Source organism: Dermacentor andersoni, chromosome 10 (assembly GCF_023375885.2).
Source record: "Dermacentor andersoni chromosome 10, qqDerAnde1_hic_scaffold, whole genome shotgun sequence".
Classification (NCBI taxonomy): Eukaryota; Metazoa; Arthropoda; class Arachnida; order Ixodida; family Ixodidae; genus Dermacentor; species Dermacentor andersoni.
In genome coordinates, this window is record NC_092823.1 from 14,323,111 (window position 1) to 14,344,619 (window position 21,509).

The window sequence follows — 21,509 nt, forward strand, 5'->3', positions numbered from 1 at the left end:
CTTCCCATATTACCTTAAACGTTTCAATCTCGCTCCCCATAACTTGTGCGCCTGTGGGCTGGTCTGCCAATCTTTTGAACATTATCTGACTGAATGCCACATTACGGCGGCACTCGCGAGGCAGCTTGCGGGCATGCCGGGGGGCCGTCTTGACGCGACCTCATACAAGCATATTTTGGGGCCTAAGCGAAACCGGGCAATTCTTATCCGAATGGCTCACCTCATTGGCGGCTCGTTGCCGGATTATCCGCGGGGTGGCCCGCGGGTGGATGCGTCGTAGGTCGCGCTGTCTGCCCCACATTTCTATGACTGATTCAAATACCAGTTTAATTTTCCTCACATATACCATCGAATGCGTCTCAGTTCCGAGTGCAGCTGGGTGGGCACCTTGTTCTACAGGCAGTAGGCTCCTGTTATGGATGCCCAACTTGGCATTTCGTCTGGGTATGCCGGTCAACACCTCGGGTGCCAACGCACGGCCAGACGTGCATGCCCAGTGTCGTGGCTGACACTAAATCCAGCGACTGGGACGGCCGTCAACTTTGCTCCGGCAAAGGATGGGTCAGCTCAAACTGCTGCCAACCTCTTCCAGTCCTCGATGCACGTACCCGGACGGCTGGGGGTCGTGGTGGACCCTTACTCCAGCGACTTGGAGGGGCAAGCGGGCGCCTAATCGGCTCTGACGTCAAAGGCCAATTACGCGTACGCCCTCTCGTCTTGCACTCGGCATCAGCAGTCTCATCCAGGTTCACACACGTGTGACAGATGACGACCCGAATGCCCTTCCGTACCTTGCTGGTGGCTATGCCGCAAGTCTTACCAGACAGGGCTTCAGCTCCTGCCTGATATCCTTCGTCAAAGCAATTTGGCAACGCCCACCCAGACTGCGTCGGAACAGGCATTTTACAATTAATTTATAGGCCCGTGCTGACCTTTGCTGTTACCATCTCAACAGGGTGTCGAGTGCCTTTCATTCGTGTGGGCGGGCGGCGTGCCTGCCGTCGCGTCCGCGCTGCACGCCTACCCGACGGGCATTTGAAGGAAACCGATGACAAAAGTAAACAGGCGCATGAATGCCTACAAAACGAGCACATTATTACACACCTGCATGGGCTGGCTTAAGCCATTACCTTCGGCAGCCGACAATTGCCTGCCTGATTATTCTGTGCGCATCCAAGGGGCCGGGGCTTCGCACGCGTCGCGGTGCCGCGGGGCTCTGCAGTGGCTTCGCGGTGCTGTGTCAGTCGGGTACCTGTTCGAACGTATTGCATAAGGTCTGACCATACTAGACCATCAATCAGCCCACACTTAGCACAAAGCTCAGGAATTGTTTCGGACCCCTTATCGGTGTGTCACCTAGCTAATCCCTTACTTCTTTCCATTACCCTTTAGTTTTCTTTCTTCATCCTATCGTAAACAACTGTCGGACGCCACGGAGTCCTAACTTCCCGCTTTTCAGGATGTGGATGGGAGGGGCAGTTGCTGTTTCCAGACAGACACAATAGGTGCAGCTTACAGTAGGTGGCTAGTTCGACGTCTACCACGACTCGGCTAATCAGTACTTACCATTCTCATCAAAAAAAAAAAAAAAACCATCCACGGCAACCAATTTGTACATCCACGTGCACCCTGCTTCCCAGCTGGTCCGTGCGTGGATGGGAGGGGCAGTTACCTACAATAAAGAACAGTCATAACTCAGTGGCCCATTCAGCACGCAACCTTGTTATTCTCCTATTGGGAACAAACATTTATGTCCAACTTAAATTTTACACGGTTTTGAGTTGTCTCACTAATTACCCTTTGATCGCCAACGTACATTCTACTGGTCCATCCATATTGGACCAGTAGAGTCACCACTGATTCAATTTTCAAGTTTACAGTATTCTTCAGCAAAGGCCAGTCTTTCCTGCTCTCGGAAGTCCCAGGCTGACCCAGGCCATACACACATCGAGCACCTGGTCTCTGTCATCTCGTCATCGAGTCACCTCTACATTACCTGAATAAACGCTTTATGCGGGGTTTTCTGTCCTCGCCGAAGGAACATTGGGACACCTGCAGTTACCGTGCCCACTATTTCTTTTTTCAATTGGCTTTTACCTTCAAATCGTCCATTGGGTTACCACCCCTCATTTTTTATATTTAATTGGCTTTAAACCCGTTATTGCTTTCAGTAGGTACGGGTTTCCCCACTTTTCTTTAGTTTGTTTTTCTTTTGGGGAAAAGACGAAATCCGGGGCGGTACACCCGCCACATGATAACTCGATAGCGCCAGGGCAAGCTAACAAACAAGGCGGAAAATTTAGTCCTGGATATCTTTTCTTGTTTGAAGGGGCAGAGTTAAACGCGAGGACGGGTTCCAAAAAGGATTTTTGTATGGCGTTTTATTAGAGTGCGTGACCGGACTAGGGCGTCAAAAGCGCTGCGACGTGGAGTTCACCCTATACGGCTAAGTAGAGACCAAAAGAAATAAAGTTTACTGCACGAGCGCGCGGCACCCACGGCACCCACCCTCGCGCTTCCGATGGGTGAGCGCGATGAGGCGAAGTAGTATAGCCGGCCCTGCAAAAGCCTCTCGAGCACCTTCCCCAGGATGGAGGTCATGCAGATCGGCCGGTACGAGCTCGGCGAATCCACCGGCTTGCCGGGCTTTTGGATAAAGACCAATCTGCCCCTCCTCCAAGTCCTGGCGAAGTACCCCAACCGCAGTGCCGCGTTCATCAACATGCACGCGAATCTCGGGCGCGCGGCGAATAATTCACTGACTACCTCGGTCGTGAGACCGTCCGGACCAGGAGCGGAGCTGCGCGGCATTCTACTCAATACCGCCTGAATTTCGCCCCGCGAAAACGGCCTCTCCCTCTCCGCCGTGGCGTACGGCCGACCAACCGCCGCACGGATCTCGGCGTGCGCGGGCGCGTCCGTCTCGGGCCTGTCGCGCGCGAATAGATGGTGAAGCAGCAGCGACGCCGACTCGAGGACGCTCGCCGTCCGGCCGCCACCCTGCCTCGTCAAACGGAGGCAGCATGACATGCGACCGGGCGGCCCCGAAAGCCAAACGGAAGGGGGCTTGAAAAAGCGACCGCCGGCTGCATTGGTTGCAGACCTCCCTGTCTGCGTCCTTCTTAACGCGCGCCACTTCTCGGCGGTATTCCGCCAGCGCCCGGCTGTACTCGCTGCGTAAGAGGGCCCGCAGCTCGTCGCAGCGACACCGCTGAAAACGGCGCCGCATCGCGTTAACCGCCCTGCGTCGGCCGTCCAGCTCGGGCGTCCACCAAGATTTGCCACCCGCGCCCCTCCTCTCCCGCGCCGGCCGCAGTTGCTTGTCGTTGTCGCGCTCGCGATCGATAACGGTGTAAAACTTCGCGAGGACCGCGTCCAGGGCGGCCGGCGAGGCGATGTCCGCGCCTCCCGCGCTCGCGAACCATCGCAAGTTGCGGACAGCCTCCAACCACTTACGCCTACCGTAGTTGGTGAGGCGCCGGCCAGTCGCGCATACGCCAGTGTGGACGGCGATGTCCAAGCGGCGGTGCTCCGACAGCGTCTCCTGTTCGGAAACGCGCCACGTGCAGCCGCGCCGTACGAGCGTCGGCGACGCGAGTGTTACGTCAATCCAACTGTCGACGTATTTGGTGACGTACGTCGGGGGCGAGGACGCGTCGTTAAGGACCACCAGTCCCGCAGCCGCCGCGAACTCAATCAGCCGAGTGCCCTTGTCGTCTCCCTCGCGAGGGCCCCACAGGACGCTGTGCGCGTTGAAGTCACCATGGACCAGAATGTCTGGCGTGCGACTTCTGTCAATGGCGTGAGCTAGGTGTTCAAAGACGTCGTCCTGTGGGGCGGCGCGTACGCGGCCACGACCGTAATCGCGAACTCGCGCGACGAGCATTCCACCGCTACAACCAGTCTCGACACGTGTGTCGGGAACACGTCGAAAGGTGGCCGGCGCGTGACGATCGCACATAGCGGGCCGTCGGCCGCCGCGTACGCCTGGTAGTGCGGCGGAAGCTTCGGGAGCTGACCCCTCTGCGTGTACGGATCCATAATAGCCGCCAACACGCAACCCTCTCGCGCCATGTGATCGGTCAACAAAGCCGTCGCTCGGCGGACATGGTCTAGCGTCAATTGACATATCTGGATCGCGCCGCCGGCCCCACCCGCTCCCCCAGGGCCCCGGCACCCCCCCTCACGCGGTCGGCCGCGCCGCTCTATCGCGGGGGGCCGTAGTTGGTGCGGGCCCTGAGGCGCGCCACCCGCTCCATGCGGATGGGGCACTCGGGAAATCCCGCGGTATGGGACGCCTCGCGGCCGGCTTTCCTGCACTCGTTGCAGCAGACCTCCGGCTGCCCCATCTGCACGCGACAAGTTGATTGCCGCAACATTTCATGCAGACCGCTTTCGACGCGTCCGCCTTCTGCGGGCACGTCGTCCTACCGTGACCGTAGGAGGCGCAGAACGTGCACGTGGGAACGTGCAAGTCCTCTAGTGCTCCCACCGCCGTCCATCCTACCGACAATCGGGGCCGCTTCATAATGCGCGCCAACGCGGGCGGGTCGACCTCCGCGACGTACGCGCACATACCCGACCTCTCCCTGTACGTCACGCGCACCTTGCACGCGTCGACGTCCAGGTCGAGGCCCGGGTTCCTCTCCTTTAGGACGCGTATAAATTCGTCGGGCGCGACGTCCGGGTCGACCCCGCTAAATTTCACGTGCGGGTTCCTCTTTTTGCCTACGCGGACTAATAGCGAGGAGCGCGTGACTGAGTTCTCTGCAATAATCGCCTTCAGGTTATCGATCGATTCGCGCGCGTGCGAGAAAACTGTCAGGCCGTACCGTGTATGCCGCAGCGTGACCTCCTTGATGTTCTTGGCGGCCGGGTCGATGTTCGTCTTCAGCAGTCGCAGGGCGTCCCTCGCCGGCGTCGCCGTCGGTGCCGTGGGCGTCAGGAAGGCGACGTTCTCAGACGTGGGCGCAGTCCGCGCGCCCCCGCGGCCCGCCGCCACGGCCGGTCCGACGCCGCTCGCCGCCGCCGCGGGCGACGCCCTCAGCGCCGCGGCGTAGCTCACGGCGCCCGCCGCCGAGGACGCGCCGGGATCGCGTTCCGCACTCCCGGGACCGGGTGCCAGGACGATAGAGCCCTCGAGGCGCCCCTCGGCGACTATGACCCGCCGGTGCAGTGCCGCGGCCTCCCGGCACGCCTCGACCAGCTCGCCACGCAGGGCGACGGCCGCGCTCCGCTCCATCGACGCGCCCGACCGCAGGTTCGAGAACAGGTGGACTATTTCGTAGATCCGGGTCGCGATGAAGCTGCGTGCAGCGACGGGCACCTTGTTCGCCGCGTTCGAAATGTACAGGTGGATTTCCTGCTCGATCTCGCGCAGGCGAGCCTGCCCCCGCCCGCCGGGGTCCCCCGCGAGCGCGGGAGACGCCACCGCGGTCGCCTGGGAGACCGAGGACATCTGGTCGTCCTCGGTCCTCAACACCCAGAAGGGTCTCTTGTTTTAACAGATTACCGTTTGGCGTAAGGTCTGCTCCAGCCATATTCCAAAGGCGAATGGACGGACTGCTGGGGGATATTCCTGGAGTGCATGTGTACCTGGATGACACTATCATCGCCGAGAAAAAACATGATTCGTCTAGGCTCAAAACCGTGCTGCAGCGGCTGCGGGAGTATGGCCTCCGACTGAACAAGGGAAAGTGCAAGTTTCGGCAAGACGAAGTCGCATTTCTCGGTCATCGTATCGGCGCGAAGGGTCTGCGATCGAAGGACGACAATATCAAAGCCGTTGTTGAAGCCCCAAAGCTCACCTCGGTGAGTGAGCTGAAAGCTTTTCTCGGTCTCATAAATTACTATGGCAAGTTCCTGCCCAATCTGGCCACCATGCTAGCTCCGCTACATGCTCTCTTATCCAAAGGAGTCGAGTGGCAATGGAGCCAGGAACAGGAGAAAGCATTTCAGCAAGTTAAGCAGGCAATTGTGGTTTCCAAGTTTCTGGCTCACTTCGACCCGGATAAGCCACTGCGGCTGGAGTGCAATGCATCATCAGTAGGCATTGGGGCCGTTTTGTCGCACCGCGTGAATGGTGTTGACTACACCATCGGATTCCGGTCCAGGACACTTACCAAGAGCGAGCGCAATTACTCGCAGTTAGAAAAAGAAGCTTTGGCACAGGTATTCCGCGTCGCCCGGTTTAAAGACTACCTGTACGGACATCAGTTCGTCTTAGCAACAGACCACAAGCCTCTTACTGGTTTATTCAATCCAGGTAAAGCCATACCACCGATGGCGGCCGCAAGAATACAGCGTTGGGCCTTGTTTCTTGGCAACTACAACTACACATTGCAGTACCGGAAGGGCAGTGACCATTCCAATGCTGATGCCCTCAGTCGGTTGCCCTTGCCAGTAATGGAGGAGCCGCGGGACTTTGCTGCCGACGAGTACGTTTTGTATGCCCACTCCCTTGAGGAAACAGCGCTTTGCGCCCGCGAGGTTGAACATCTGACTAATCGACACACCAGCCTTCTGCAGGTTAAAAAATGGATTTCCCAGGGATGGCCGTCATATCTTCCGCAGGGCCATGAGCATCTCCGGCCGTACTTCAACAGAAGAACAGAGCTTACAGTCAGCCATAATTTGGTGTACTGGGGACATCGCATTGTTCTACCCCTGGCAGCGGCAAGGCGTGTGTTGCGTCTTTTGCACGAGACACACCCCGGCATGACAGCCATGAAAACCACAGCGAGAACGTTGTTTTGGTATCCGGGACTGGCTTCCGACATAGAGCGACTGGTGAACTCATGTTCCACATGTGCGCAGGCTTCAGCGATGCCACCAGCACAGATACCTTTGGCCTGGCCAGCCACCGGGGAAAGGTGGAGCCGGCTGCACGCAGATTTCGCAGGCCCGTTGGACGGACAAATGGTCTTAGTCGTCGTCGACTCGGAAACGAAATGGATGGAAGCCATTCCAATGAAAACTGCCACTTCGCAAACCACGGCCAACACGCTAGGATCAATATTGCACGGTTTGGCCTTCCAAAAACCTTTGTTTCTGATAACGGACCACAATTTGTGGGCAAAGTTTTTCGTGAGTTTCTGGCACGGAACAATGTGCAACAACTCACAACAGCCCCTTATCATCCACAGTCGAATGGGTTAGCCGAACGAACTGTGCGTACGCTCAAGGAAGGACTAAAGAAGAACCCCGGAATAGACCTCAAAATACGCATAGCGCGGGTTTCATGTCGATATCGCCGAACGCCCGTCAAGGATGGAAAGTCGCCGGCGGAACTCTTATTGGGGTACCAAATAAGAACAAAGCTGGACTGTATCGCTCCCGATGAAAGGTCACCAGAAATCCAACCACGAGTTGGAGGGTCTCCAGTTCAGGCAGGTGACCCAGTCTGGATGCGCGATTTCTGAACAAGTCGTCGCAGGTGGATACCAGGAGTAGTGCGAGATCAACTGGGGTCCAGAATGGTCACTGTTGATTCCGGGAAAGGAATTCAGCGGCGACACTTGGACCAGGTGAGACGTCGAACTGTCTCAGACTCTTTCTCGACACAGAGGGTAGCCGTAAACCATGCAGATAGCACTCCAATCACGTCGCGACATAGTCCGGAAGTGGCCCAGACGGATAGCCCACCACCGTTACGAAGATCGACCCGACAGCGACGGCCTCCTGAACGCTTGGACCTGTAAGAGGGGAAGAGGTGATGTATCGCCAACTTCATCGTCATCTTCATCGGCACTGCCATGGTCATCAGGACACGTGAGCAGCGGAACACACGGACGCAGGCTGCAATAAGAAAGCTGCGGTGCTTGCGGCGTTATGTCTGACTGATGTCAGTGTTTTAAGCCTAGTGCGACATATCACCTAAATGAGAGGAACCCGGGCCTCGACCTGGACGTCGACGCGTGCAAGGTGCGCGTGACGTACAGGGAGAGGTCGGGTACGTGCGCGTACGTCGCGGAGGTCAACCCGCCCACGTTCGCGCGCATTATGAAGCGGCCCCGATTGTCGGTAGGATGGACGGCGGTGCGAGCGGTGGAGGACTTGCACGTTCCCACGTGCACGTTCTGCGCCTCCTACGGTCACGGCAGGACGACGTGCCCGCACAAGGCGGACGCGTCAAAAGCGGTCTGCATGAAATGTTGCGGCAATCACCTGGCCGTAACGTGTCGCGTGCAGATGGGGCAGCCGGAGGTCTGCTGCAACGAGTGCAGGAAGGCCGGCCGCGAGGCGTCCCATCCCGCGGGATTTCCCGAGTGCCCCATCCGCATGGAGCTGGTGGCGCGCCTCAGGGCCCGCACCAACTACGGCCCCCCGCGATAGAGCGGCGCGGGCGGCCGCGTGAGGGGGGGTGCCGGGGCCCTGGGGGAGCGGGTGGGGCCGGCGGCGCGATCCATATATGTCAATTGACGCTAGACCACGTCCGCCGAGCGACGGCTTTGTTGACCGATCACATGGCGCCAGAGGGTTGCGTGTTGGCGGCTATTATGGATCCGTACACGCAGCGGGGTCAGCTCCCGAAGCTTCCGCCGCACTACCAGGCGTACGCGGCGGCCGACGGCCCGCTGTGTGCGATCGTCACGCGCCGGCCACCTTTCGACGTGTTCCCGACACACGTGTCGAGACTGGTGGTAGGGGTGGAATGCTCGTCGCGCGAGTTCGCGATTACGGTCGTGGCCGCGTACGCGCCGCCCCACAGGACGATGGACGACGTCTTTGAACACCTAGCTCACGCCATTGACAGAAGCCGCACGCCAGACATTCTGGTCATGGGTGACTTCAACGCGCACAGCGTCCTGTGGGGCCCTCGCGAGGGAGACTACAGGGGCACTCGGCTTTGAGTTCGCGGCGGCTGCGGGACTGGTGGTCCTTAACGACACGTCCTCGCCCCCGACGTACGTCACCAAATACGTCGACAGTTGGATTGACGTAACACTCGCGTCGCCGACGCTCGTACGGCGCGGCTGCACGTGGCGCGTTTCCGAACAGGAGACGCTGTCGGAGCACCGCCGCTTGGACATCGCCGTCCACACTGGCGTATGCGCGACTGGCCGGCGCCTCACCAACTACGGTAGGCGTAAGTGGTTGGAGGCTGTCCGCAACTTGCGATGGTTCGCGAGCGCGGGAGGCGCGGACATCGCCTCGCCGGCCGCCCTGGACGCGGTCCTCGCGAAGTTTTACACCGTTATCGATCGCGAGCACGACAAGCAACTCCGGCCGGCGCGCGAGAGGAGGGGCGCGGGTGGCAAACCTTGGTGGACGCCCGAGCTGGACGGCCGACGCAGGGCGGTTAACGCGATGCGGCGCCATTTTCAGCGGTGTCGCTGCGACGAGCTGCGGGCCCTCTTTCGCAGCGAGTACAGCCGGGCGCTGGCGGAATACCGCCGAGAAGTGGCGCGCGTTAAGAAGGACGCAGACAGGGAGGTCTGCAACCAGTGCAGCCGGCGGTCGCTTTTTCAAGCCCCCTTCCGTTTGGCTTTCGGGCCGCCCGGTCGCATGTCATGCTGCCTCCGCTGACGAGGCAGGGTGGCGGCCGGACGGCGAGCGTCCTCGAGTCGGCGTCGCTGCTGCTTCACCATCTATTCGCGCGCGACAGGCCCGAGACGGACGCGCCCGCGCACGCCGAGATCCGTGCGGCGGGTGGTCGGCCGTACGCCACGGCGGAGAGGGAGAGGCCGTTTTCGCGGGGCGAAATTCAGGCGGTATTGAGTAGAATGCCGCGCAGCTCCGCTCCTGGTCCGGACGGTCTCACGACCGAGGTAGTCAGTGAATTATTCGCCGCGCGCCCGAGATTCGCGTGCATGTTGATGAACGCGGCACTGCGGTTGGGGTACTTCGCCAGGACTTGGAGGAGGGGCAGATTGGTCTTTATCCAAAAGCCCGGCAAGCCGGTGGATTCGCCGAGCTCGTACCGGCCGATCTGCATGACCTCCATCCTGGGGAAGGTGCTCGAGAGGCTTTTGCAGGGCCGGCTATACTACTTCGCCTCATCGCGCGGTCATACGCATCCCCACCAGTTCGGCTTTACCCACGGGAGGTGCGCGGTGATGGCGCTGCACGCGCTGTGCGATTTCATCAAGCGCCACAAAGCCGAATGCACGCCCGTGGTGCTAATATCGCTAGACTTCCGGGGCGCGTTCGACAGTGTATGGACAGTGTATCAAGTATTTTAGGGACTGCGGCTGCCCGGCCAACTTGGTCGGCCTGCTCGGTTCCTTTCTTGAGGGCCGCACTGTCGAGTACGCGTCGCACGCCGGTTCGGTCTCGGCAGAGACATCGATCGGCAGTCCGCAGGGGTCGCCCATCTCCCCGCTCCTGTGGAACGTGGTTGTGGACGGGCTGCTGCGGTTGCCGATGCCGCCCGGGGTGCGGGTGCAAGCATACGCCGACGACACGGTAGTTCTCGTGCCGGGTAAGAACAGGGCGCGCGTGATGGAGGCCGCGGCGGAGGCGATGCGTCGCATTGAGGCGTGGACGGCGGAATGTAAACTCGCACTTAACAATGATAAAACCTTCTGCGTCCTCTTCTCCTCTCGGGGGCGCGATGGCGTGCCCGACAGCGGCCGGAGGCGATCGCCGGCCTCGACGAACATTTGTACATAGACTGTCGTCATATTCACCTTTTTAACTTTATTTTCTTTTACTTTCTTTTATCTTTACCTCATTTATGGCATGCCCATGCCACCACGACTCCGCCTCATCATTCACGTTAAATGAATTAAATGCCCGGCGCGGGGGCTTCTGCCCTCGCTGAGACACCTTGGGACACGTACGCGTTACCGTTAGCCCACAATTTTATTTTTCTAATAGGGGTCCCAAGCACCGCGAGCGGCGCCACTGCTCCTGATGAGTAGCGCCATCTCTGGCAGAAAAATCAAAACTGGGAATATCCACTGCGCATTTCTGCTGCGCCGCGCTACAGCTGATACCATTTTGTGCACGTGCTGGGCTCTCTCCTCGCGTTGCACGTGCGGCGCGTCACAATGTATCGCCTTCAATGCGGCTTCAAAAAGATCGGCCAGCTGGACAGCTATTTCAGGAAAGCTAACTTGTTAAAAGGAGAAAAGCTCGTCAGTCACGTGTACTCTGTGGAGCAGACAATCAACGGCAACGATGCACAGCTCAATGCGAAATACATTTCCCAAGTCAGCGACAACATCGTGTACGACGTGTACCTCGAGGTGAGTGTCATTCTGTCATATGTTAAATATACTGATTGTATATGCACACTGCGAAATGGAGCCGCGCACTGTCGATGTTCTTCGTTGTCGAATATGAAGCATATGATTTAGTTCTTTTGATATGGCATCCTTACAGTGATTGTCGCGTACTGTCGGGGACGAACGTTTGCGGCGTGCGAAAACAAAAAATTGTACGGCCATGGCATCCCACTGAAAAGCCTGGGAAGATACAACACTTATGCTTCGCCCGTTGGAGCATCACCCACTCACTTGGCGGCGAGGCAGTTGAAATTTAAGTACTGCGAAGCCAGTTCAACACCTCGTTTATTTTGGCGATCGCGTCATGCCCGCACTCGAGTTTTGTGAAAGTATCGGCTTTACAGGCGCATAAAACCTACTGCGCGAACGCGGTTCAGTGTGAGTGGTGCAGAATTAAAGGCGCGATGTGGTATCGTGCGCGTGATGCGCTCGCGTAATTAGCGCGCTAGTGAACACACACTCGAAACACTGTGCTGAGTGTTTATATTAGTAAACGTAAGCATATCATGTTGCCCTTATTTTCGCTTTATACGGCAGCCTGGAGTATTGTGGCAGAAGTGCAAACTTGGAGTTAGCTTTGGAAATGCGCGCCATGCCATGTTACTAAATATTTGTAGAGGCAAGTTTGGAAGGCAGCTGCACTTGAAAAGTAGTGGCAAATGGCTTCACTGTCTCACCCTTATTTCTTTTTTTTCATAGCTGCAATGGTCGTGCCATGAAAAGCGGAATTTTTGCGTTCGAGAAGGCAGATGCACCTGCAAAGCTGGCATTACGGCTCAGTGCAAGCACGCAGCTGCGGTGTGCACTTACGTGAACAATAAACAAGTAAATTCATGCACCAGCCAGCCCCAGAAATGGGGCAAGCCAAGTGGAAAGCCAAAGAGACGCCTAGAACAAGATGTCTCGGACCTCTTCCCAAGTGAGTTAGAAAAACATTCATGCTGTTGAATGCACTGCTTCAGTGAAGTAACTTTTTCTTCTACTTTCTTATTAGTTTTCAGATATTAAGTGATTAGACCAATAATAGATCAATAATCATCCCCAGAAATAAAACAATCTCTTGTGCCTGCCTAGACTTCGATGACTGTCGGCTTTCTTAACATGCACCAGTACTAAACATTTTAGATGTTTTCTGGCCTGTAACAGTTAATTTTACTTTTTTTCATTTCTTAACACACAACGTGTCACACCTTGAAGCTGCAATTTGGCATTTTTCAGCGAAAAATCTGTTTGCCTCTTGTCTGATCCTCCATACCAGGCCAGGACACCAGCACTCCCAAAACAATACCCGCTGACCCAAATGTTGTTTTCAACTATCCGGAGATAATGTGCCCACTGAAGGAGATTTTGGAGCTCCAGAACAGAGCTCATGAAGATCCAATTTGTGCAGATGTGCTGAATAACATTATTGAGCAAGTATCGGAAAAAGTGGAAATGGAAATGTTAGACGAAATGTTCCAGCCAATGAGCCACCGACCTGTGTACAGGTACCTGGATGTTCTGGAAAATAATAGCACACAAGTCAAAAACTTTGTCACCGAAATGGACGATGAAAAGGCCACAATGTACTCTACGAAAGTAGTTCTGAAAGAAACGCCAACTGAATTGTGCTTTCGAACCATAGGCCAGGCGAACTGCTCACGGTATGGAACTAAACTAAAGATGATAGCCAACAGATCTCATACACGTTTCGTGGCGTCATGTTTGCAATTTTGACAATTTGCAGATGGCATGAGGAACGACAAGTTCGAATCAGCAGCACCAGAGCACATGCCATCCGCACAAAAAAGGATGATGAAGGACTAGAGAGAGCTGCCAAACAGCTTTGCAGGAGATCGTCATACACGAGTGCTGCAATGCGTTATGGTATGTTCTTCAGCGACGTATAACTTTAATTAAATGAAACATGCAGTGCTTAGTCACAGAGTTACAAAACCGGTCTCACTTGCGCCATAGCAAGCTTGAATGCAAACCCTATGTTCATAACTCCTTTGAACTAAAAATTAATAAGCCAAAATGTTTTACCAGGCATCAAGACAGAAGCCACAGCACGAGACGAGCTCCAGCAAAAGCTTGGTATCCGCATAGTGCAGGTGACTTCGCTTACTATTTTATATTGCATGAGGTGCTTCTTGCATGCCTAGTTTCCTATCTGTTGCTCATTTCGATTCAAGCACTAATCCTAATTATTCATTTTCCAGGCAGGACTCATCGTGCTTCCAGAGCAGCCGTGGTTGTGCTGCAGCCCAGATGGCCTTGCGAAAATGGGCGGTGAAACTGTGCTTATCGAAATTAAGTGCACATACAAGTACAAACAGGAACCTTTCATCAAATACGAAGAAAGACTAAGCTTGCTTCCCTATTTAGAGTTCAGTGGGGGCCTGATTATTCTCAAAACGACGCACAGCTATTATACACAAATTCAGGTACAAATGTACGTCCTGAATTTGCACAGGGCTCTTCTTTATGTGTACAGTCCCAAGCACTCTGTAATAGTGCATGTAAATCGGGACGATGCTTTTCTTTGGGACCTTATACCCAAGTTGGAACGTTTTTATTTCAAATTTTTTATTCCGTCATTGTTGTAAGTTTCTGTGCTTTCTTTTGTGAACTGGTGCATGATATCTTTTTGAAATTGAACTTGCGCATTTGTATAAACTAAATTCTTTTGTATATTTGATTTGACAATTATCGTGTAGTGAAACCAACTTTTGCATATTGTATTTAAGCATGAGGTTATATGTGTATTTGAGCGGTGTACTAGCCCCATTAAACAATACCTCGAGAAATCACGTCTGTGCGTCTGTGTACTCTGAAATGGCAAAAAAGATGGTTGGCAGCAACCTGGGACACCGCACAAGCCCCGTGGGTGGTTGTATAGGGAACATCCACCTTCTAGGGCAGTGATGTATCCCTTAACCACTGCACCACCTCGCCATGAGTGGCATGAGGTCTTTCCACGATCTGCGAGACTGAAGCAGAGAATGGATGGACGCGTATCCATTGCCTTACGACTATGCTAATGCTTTCGCGTTCATACACGTAAGCAGCGTTAAGTGTCTATCAATTTTTGCTTTAATTGTAGCTTTAGCTGCCTTTGGACTTCAAGCACTGATTCGTTATTGGTCGTCTGTGTTGCAATACTGACCTCATTTAGCTGTGGTATGGTTATTTTATAAATTGAAATGCAAATCAATCACCCGTATAGTCTGTCAAACATCCCGTCGAGCATTTGCTTGCCTATTGGAGACAGCTTTGTCTCCCATCTGCCAGGAAGGGTAACTGTCACAAGCCTGCATTGCTAATGATTAATACTTATTATCACGTACTTTCATATTGTATGTTGGGCTGCTGGTGCAAACTTTGCACATCATAATTTGAATTCAATAAACAAGAGCTAAATGCTATGTTATATTTCGGATACCATGCGTTGGCTTGTATTCAAGGCTTCCATTTCAGCAATTTGCTGCTTTGTAAGCAAGATAAGGCAAATGCATGCATCTGCAGTGACAAAACACAAGGTGACAAATGTATAACATCTTGCTACCAAAATAATTTCAGCAAAGAACACTTACTGTTGCAATTAATGTAGACATTTATTCATTAACCAGTACATAATTGCAGTTGTCAAGTCACTTTGACGCTAACTTGAAACTGTAGAAAATGAATGCAAGCAAATAAACCAATTTATAGACATCACGGGAAGCAAAGCACTTATTTCTTGATTATGGGTGCCTGCATGTTCACAAGGGCAGCACATACTGAAATGACTTGGTTGATGTGTGGGACCAGGCTTAGCGGTACTCTGTTCCTTAGAATGTGATAAATCTTCAACCTTTGGATGACTCTTTCTACATGGATGCGCACAGAAGCAATCTTGTACGTAATCTCCATGTCGTGTGCAGACAGTTGACCGCCTCCTGAATTAAAAGGCGGCATGAGCAGCACCGCACCACTCCCCTCTACAGTTGTTCGGATGCTTGGAAAGCCTTTGTCACTTAAAATTAAGTCCCCTGGTTTGAGAAGCTGCAGGAAGCCACAGTCTTGCGTTATAAACGAATCAGTGTGTCGTCCTCCGTATACCTTGGATATGAAACTTATCATGCCATTAGGAATTATGCCTACTAAGACCTTCAGTGTGTAGCCTCCTTTGTAATGTGAATACAGCATGTGCTGACCATCAGGATTTGAGGGTGTTTCTGTGCGGATCTCTGTGCAGTCTATTATTAAGGTGCAATTAGGATAGTTTTCTTTAAATGGGTCAGGCAAAGAAAGCTTGATTATTTCCCGGGTAGGCATGAAGACCCAGTTCTTCAGGGCAATGCTCAATACCAAGCGTTTGCCTAAACACGGTTGATGCTGTTGTGGCTGTAACATTAAATACTGCTCCTAGGGCACTGTACGTTATTCCAAGACGCAGCTTGGCCAGGAACAAGCACAGCTTGTCTTCATTTGACATTGCATTGCACCTGTACCTTGGTGGTGGCAACATGTTCAAAAGAAGGCAGAAGATTTGCAGGGTCACACCACACAAATCTTGCAGTGCCTCTTGCTTTTCCTTTAGAGACTCAAAGCCCCGAAATCCACAGTCTCGCTTCCAATTCCCATCCGTGCTTGCAACCTTCAGGATGAAAAAAAAACAGCATGATGAAATAAAAAAAGAGAGGTACGAGGAATACAAAGTGGAAAAATTTAATTGCACTCTAGTGCAAATAAATTCATTCATTCTGGAAATAAGTAACACCACTATAATATGAGTGTTAGGCAGGACTAACAAAATGAAGTCTGCCCAATAATGCACTTTAATTACTATTAAATAAGAATTTGAATGCTAACAGCAAGACATCGTCACAATTCAGCACAGCAGATAAGGACCAACATCATTATTTTCCAACCTTGTGACTCATTTCTGTGTGCACAACTTGAGTAGACGCCTCCGTTCCGTTTGTCGCTGAGAGAAGTTATGACAGCCTTGCTGGAGTCGTGAATTCGTCTGTTTGGCATGTCTGAAAGAATGGGACACAGACATTGTTGGGGTATTTAGACATCTTTTTGGTGCTTCATTAAGTAGCTCGAAGACAAGTATTAAAATCAAATGTGTCCTTACAGCGTCTTTCCTTCGAGCACAATTACTTTCTTCTGCTGCATCATGCACCAACGGATCTGAATCAGCGATGCCGTTATGCGAAGGACTAGCTGAGCATGTTTCCACAGATGCATCACTAAAATCCGTTATAGGAGGCACATCATCCAGAATGGAGGTTTCTGAAACCTGCATTGTTGCTCCATCAGCTGTGCTTTGGGATGGATCCTCATCTCCTGGATGAAGCTTCCGAGATGACACTGCCCTGTCGAAACGTGTTTGCCACCTGCATTTAACAAACGCCAAGATCAATGCCAATCTTGTACAGGCTACAACCAAACCTGTAATGAAATAAAAGCACCGAGTGCTTGTCCATGCAGCCTTTGCACAACGCATGCAAACTTTTCATGAATCAGGCAAGTGTGACGACATATCTATTAGAATTTCTATAGTTTCCATTAAGAGCTTCACATTTTTGCTTTCCTACCTTTGCGCCCTGTTCCTGTCAGGTGCCTTTTTTCTGTAGACAGGCGGAAAAATGGACGGGATGTAGGATGGGTGCTGTTTAATGTCGCTTTTGCAGTTGCCCACGAAATGAGTGCTGCAAATTCGTGTATGCTCTTTGGGGAACCATGAAGTTCCATCGGGACTGTGTAAGAAAGAACAGCAATTGCTTGTTAGCCGCCATGGCACACGCAAGCACATACACACATACCCGCGCACACGCTCGCACACGGAAGAGAATCACACAAGCTCCGAAAATGGCAACTGAAAGAACCCACGTGTCCCTCAAGCATAGCACGTATTAAGTGCCAGTGAGATTCGCAGTCTTATAAATACCACCTTAATAAAGCCACAAAAACAAAGCAAACGATAAATTCTGCTGAAAGGAAGAGACGCTCATTCCGACGCGATAAAGCTACTTTCCCAACGCCTAAATTGCGAGCACTGAACATTTCAAAACGTGCGTAGCTTATTTTGATTAAACGAACACGGCAACGCTTACCGCGCGACCACTTTGCTTGTGAACTTTGAACAACGAAGTCGAACAAACACTAGGAATGAAAATGCAAAGTTGTTGCACCACACAACCGTAGCTGCGCTTTCACAACACTAGCGATGCGAGAAGACAACGAGCATGCCATTACTGTCGTTGCGTGCATGCGCTGCGTTCCAAACCAAAGCGAAGAAGTGAAACGGTCGGAACATCTTTCAGCTATAGGACTTACTTGATTCTCCTTACGGCGGTGATCCACGCTTGTCGCCTTTCTTTCTCATACGACCTGCCCGGGAATCGATACAGTTTCACAGGATCAGCGCGTTCCTTGGTGTTGTCTGCACTGTTGTGGCAGTCCACGACACAGCAGTACTTCGGACCGCGCTTTCGCTTCGGCGGGGCTACTTTTGCCATTGTGGAAACGCAACTTCGCGCAACAAGCCTTTTGACAACGTACCCAACTAATGGCGCGACGCCCCAGTGCCTCGTCTCGACTGAATAGCGCGGGCGCGCACGTGCAGTGGCCGCCTGCAAACTGGTTGCGCCTGCAGCTGCGCGGGCGCCATCTATCCCCAGTTTCGCACGGCTCGCCCGCTAGAGCAGCAGCGCGCGCTGTCGTCGCGCGCCCAAACTTGAGCTTGTGTTCCCTATTGGCTTTTCTCCACAAAAACATGCGCTTTGGGTAGTAATTCAAAACCCCAATTCATTTATTTTTAATTGGCTTTAAACCTGGTATGCTTTTGCAGGGACAGGTTCTCCCCACCCTTTATTTTTGCTTTGCTTTCAGGAATGACGGGGAAGTAGTCGGCCGGGGCGGTACTACCAAAACATAATAATTGAATAGCGCCAGTGCAAGCTCAGCGCAACAAACAAGGCGGAAACTATAGTCCTGGTTATTTTTTCTTGTCTGAAAGGGCAGAGTTAAACGCGAGGACGGGTTCAAAAAAGGATTTTTGTATTGCGTTTTATTAGAGTGCGTGACCGGACTAAGGAATCAAAAGCGCTGCCACGTCCAGTTCACCCAATATGGTTCACTAGAGGCCAACAGTATAAAGTATATGTACTTCCAAAGTACATATACTAAAATTGGAACGATACAGAGAAGATTAGCATGGCCCCTGCGCAAGGATGACACGCAAAATCGTGAAGCGCTCCACATTTTTTGTGTGACCCGACCCCTCTTTCATTTCACCTGTCCTTTTCCTTTCCTGTCTTTTAATTTTTCTTTTGCCTTTACTGTTCGCGCCGGGAGGCGCCCCCGAAGACTCCTGAGATGTGGCCGGACGAGTCGCAGCTAGTAGGTGTGACGCCGGAAGTACAGCGACCGTGTGCACCGACGCCGGGGGCGTCCCTGACGCCCGACGCCTTTGCTCGCGTGCACGGACTGCGAGGGGACGTACCTGGCCGTTGGGGCGTTCACCCCGAGTCGTGTGAGCCGCCGGGAAACACCCCCGAAGTCCGCGGCGGCCCCCGCCAACCAGCGGAACAGGTCTACCCATAGGTGCGGCGTCGCGTCGCATAGACGTGTAACAACGACGCCGGGGGAGTTCCTGGCACTCGGCAGCGGAAGCGCCGGGCCGCCGTGAGACGCGCGCCCTCTCGGGTGCCTCGACGGCGTGTCCGGCAGCGTCCGGAACTGTCGCTGACCACGTCGTTGTGTGACCCGACCCCTCTTTCATTTCACCTGTCCTTTTCCTTTCCTGTCTTTTTATTTTTTTTATTTTGCCTTTACTGTTCGCGCCGGGAGGCGCCCCCGAAGACTCCTGAGATGTGGCTGGACTAGTCGCAGCTAGTAGGTGTGACTCGGAAGCTCAGGACTCGCGAGCGTCGACGCCGGGGGCGTCCCTGACGCTCGACGCCAGGCCCCGTACGTGCGACGCCAGGACGCGTCCCCTGGAGCCTGCGGCGGCTCTGCCGGGGGGCGGACCCGGGCCGTCGCATCCGTGTGGCGGAGGCGTCGTCCAGGGGGCCCCGGTCTGCGAGGGGACGTACCTGGCTGTTGGAGTCGTCACCTTGCGTCGTGCGTGATGCCGGGAAACACCCCGGAAGTCCGCGGCGGCCCCCAACGACCAGCGGACCGGATCCACCTGTAGGTGCGGCGAAGCGTCGCATGGACGAGGGACAACGGCGCCGGGGGTGTTCCTGGCACCCGGCATCGAAAGTGCCGGGCCGCCGTGTCACGCGCGCCCTCTCGGGGGCCGCGAAGGCGTGCCCGACCGCGGCCGGAGCCAATCGACGGACTTTCTGTATATAGACTGTATTTGCATTCATCCTTTTACCTTTATTTTCCTTTACTTTCTTGTACCTTCATTTTGCTCTCTTACCTCATTTATGGCATGCCCATGCCACCACGACTCCGCCTCATCATTCACGTTATTAAAAATGCCTGGCGCGGGGGCTTCTGCCCTCGCTGAGACACCTTGGGACACGTACGCGTTACCGTTTGCCCACAATTTTATTTTTCCAATTGGCTTTTCTCCACAAAAACATGCGCTTTGGGTATTAATTCAAAACCCCTATTCATTTATTTTTAATTGGCTTTAAACCTGGTATGCTTTTGCAGGGACAGGTTCTCCCCACCCTTTATTTTTGCCTTTGCTTTCAGGAATAAGCGGGGAAGTAGTCGGCCGGGGCGGTACACCCGCCACATGTTATTTCAAAAGCGCCAGGGCAAGCTCAGCGCAACAAAGAAGGCGGAAACTTCAGTGCTGCATATTTTTCTTGTTTGAAGGGGCAGAGCTAAACACGGGGACGAGTTCCAAAAAGGCTTTTTGTATGGCTTTTTATTAGTGTGTGACCGTACGAAAGTGTCAAGAGCGCTGTCGCGTCCAGTTTGCCGTATATGGCTACCTAGAGGCCAACAGAAATAAAGTTTACTGGGGCGGTACTACCGCCACATGATAATTCAATAGCGCCAGTACAAGCTCAGGCCAAAATTACGGGGTAAACCTCAGTGCTGAATATTTTTCTTGTTTGAAGTGGCAGAGGTAAACGCGAAGACGGGTTTCAAAAAAGGATTTTTCTATGGCGTTTTAGTAGAGTGCGTGACCGGACTAGGGCGTCAAAAGCGCTGCCACGTCCAGTTCACCGTATACGGCAAAGTAGACACCAAAAGAAATAAACGTTACTGGGGCGGTACACCAGCCACATGATAATTCGATAGCGCCAGGGCAAGCTCAGCCCAACAAAAAAGGCGGAAACTTCAGTCCTGGATATTTTTCTTGTTTGAAGGGGCAGAGTTAAACGCGAGGACCGGTTCCAAAAAGGATTTTTGTATGGCGTTTTATTAGAGCGCGTGAGCGGACTGGGGCGTGAAGAGCGCTGCCACGTCCAGTTCACCGTATACGGCAAAGTAGACAGCAAAAGAAATAAACTTTACTCCGTCTGGCCAGCGCTTCGCTCTCCAGGTTTTTCGGCAAAAGGTCGGTTAATTTTGCTGTCTGTTTCGAAATTTTAGCTCGGGGTTATTTTTAAACGTGTAGGGACGGCATTCGACACAGTGGTGGGGCTAGAAAAGGGATATTTTATTAATTTTGGACATCGCCTGTCTGACGCCGCACGTTGGCCGGGTATGAGCCATGGCGACGTTCGGTTGACCTAGCCATGCCTAACACAAGGCAAACCCATTCCATCTGCCCGTTCCCGAAACGGCAAACAGGTGACGGGCATTCGGCCCGTTCACAAGCGTCCGATTTTTCTGAGGACGGGGATGCGGTGATTGAGCGATTCTGTCAGATGATAGATAAAATGCCGGAGAACTTGGAAATGCAGCCTCCGGCTGGCGGGGAGGAAGGAGAGGCCCTGTCCTCTGTATCTGATACCACCGCAGTAGCCGCGGCGCTTCCCGCGGACCTTGGCAGCCGTATCCAGCAACGCATCCGGGATATCGAGGATGGAATTTTAACCTACTGTACGGCTGCAGCAAACAAGGTGCCAGTAGAGGCTCGCAAGTTTATCATGTCGAAAGTCTTTGAAATGGTGGCGTATTGCTCCGACCTGAGAGCGGACGCGGCCACGGAGCGCGGCGCGGCGTTTGCGTTACAGGGTCAGCTCGTGGACGCGCGCCGCGAGCGAAGCTGCATACGCGGCCGACGGCTGCCCTCCAGGACGACTTCCCGGCCCTGGGCTAAGCCTCCCACGTCGGACCGGGCTTCTCCGCGCCCGCTGCCGATGTCCGTGCTGTTGGCGGCCGGTTGGG

The 21,509-nt window shown here is 53.7% G+C and overlaps 1 non-coding gene and 1 pseudogene across 1 annotated transcript; one reads left to right on the plus strand and one right to left on the minus strand.

Moving 5' to 3' along the window:
* Nucleotides 1–14,820: 14,820 nt before the first annotated feature.
* On the minus strand, nucleotides 14,821–18,990 carry LOC140213665 (uncharacterized; annotated as a pseudogene).
* On the plus strand, nucleotides 18,372–18,474 carry LOC126538012 (U6 spliceosomal RNA). Its single transcript, XR_007600897.2, has one exon. It is a non-coding gene; the product is annotated as a U6 spliceosomal RNA (small nuclear RNA).
* Nucleotides 18,991–21,509: the final 2,519 nt, after the last annotated feature.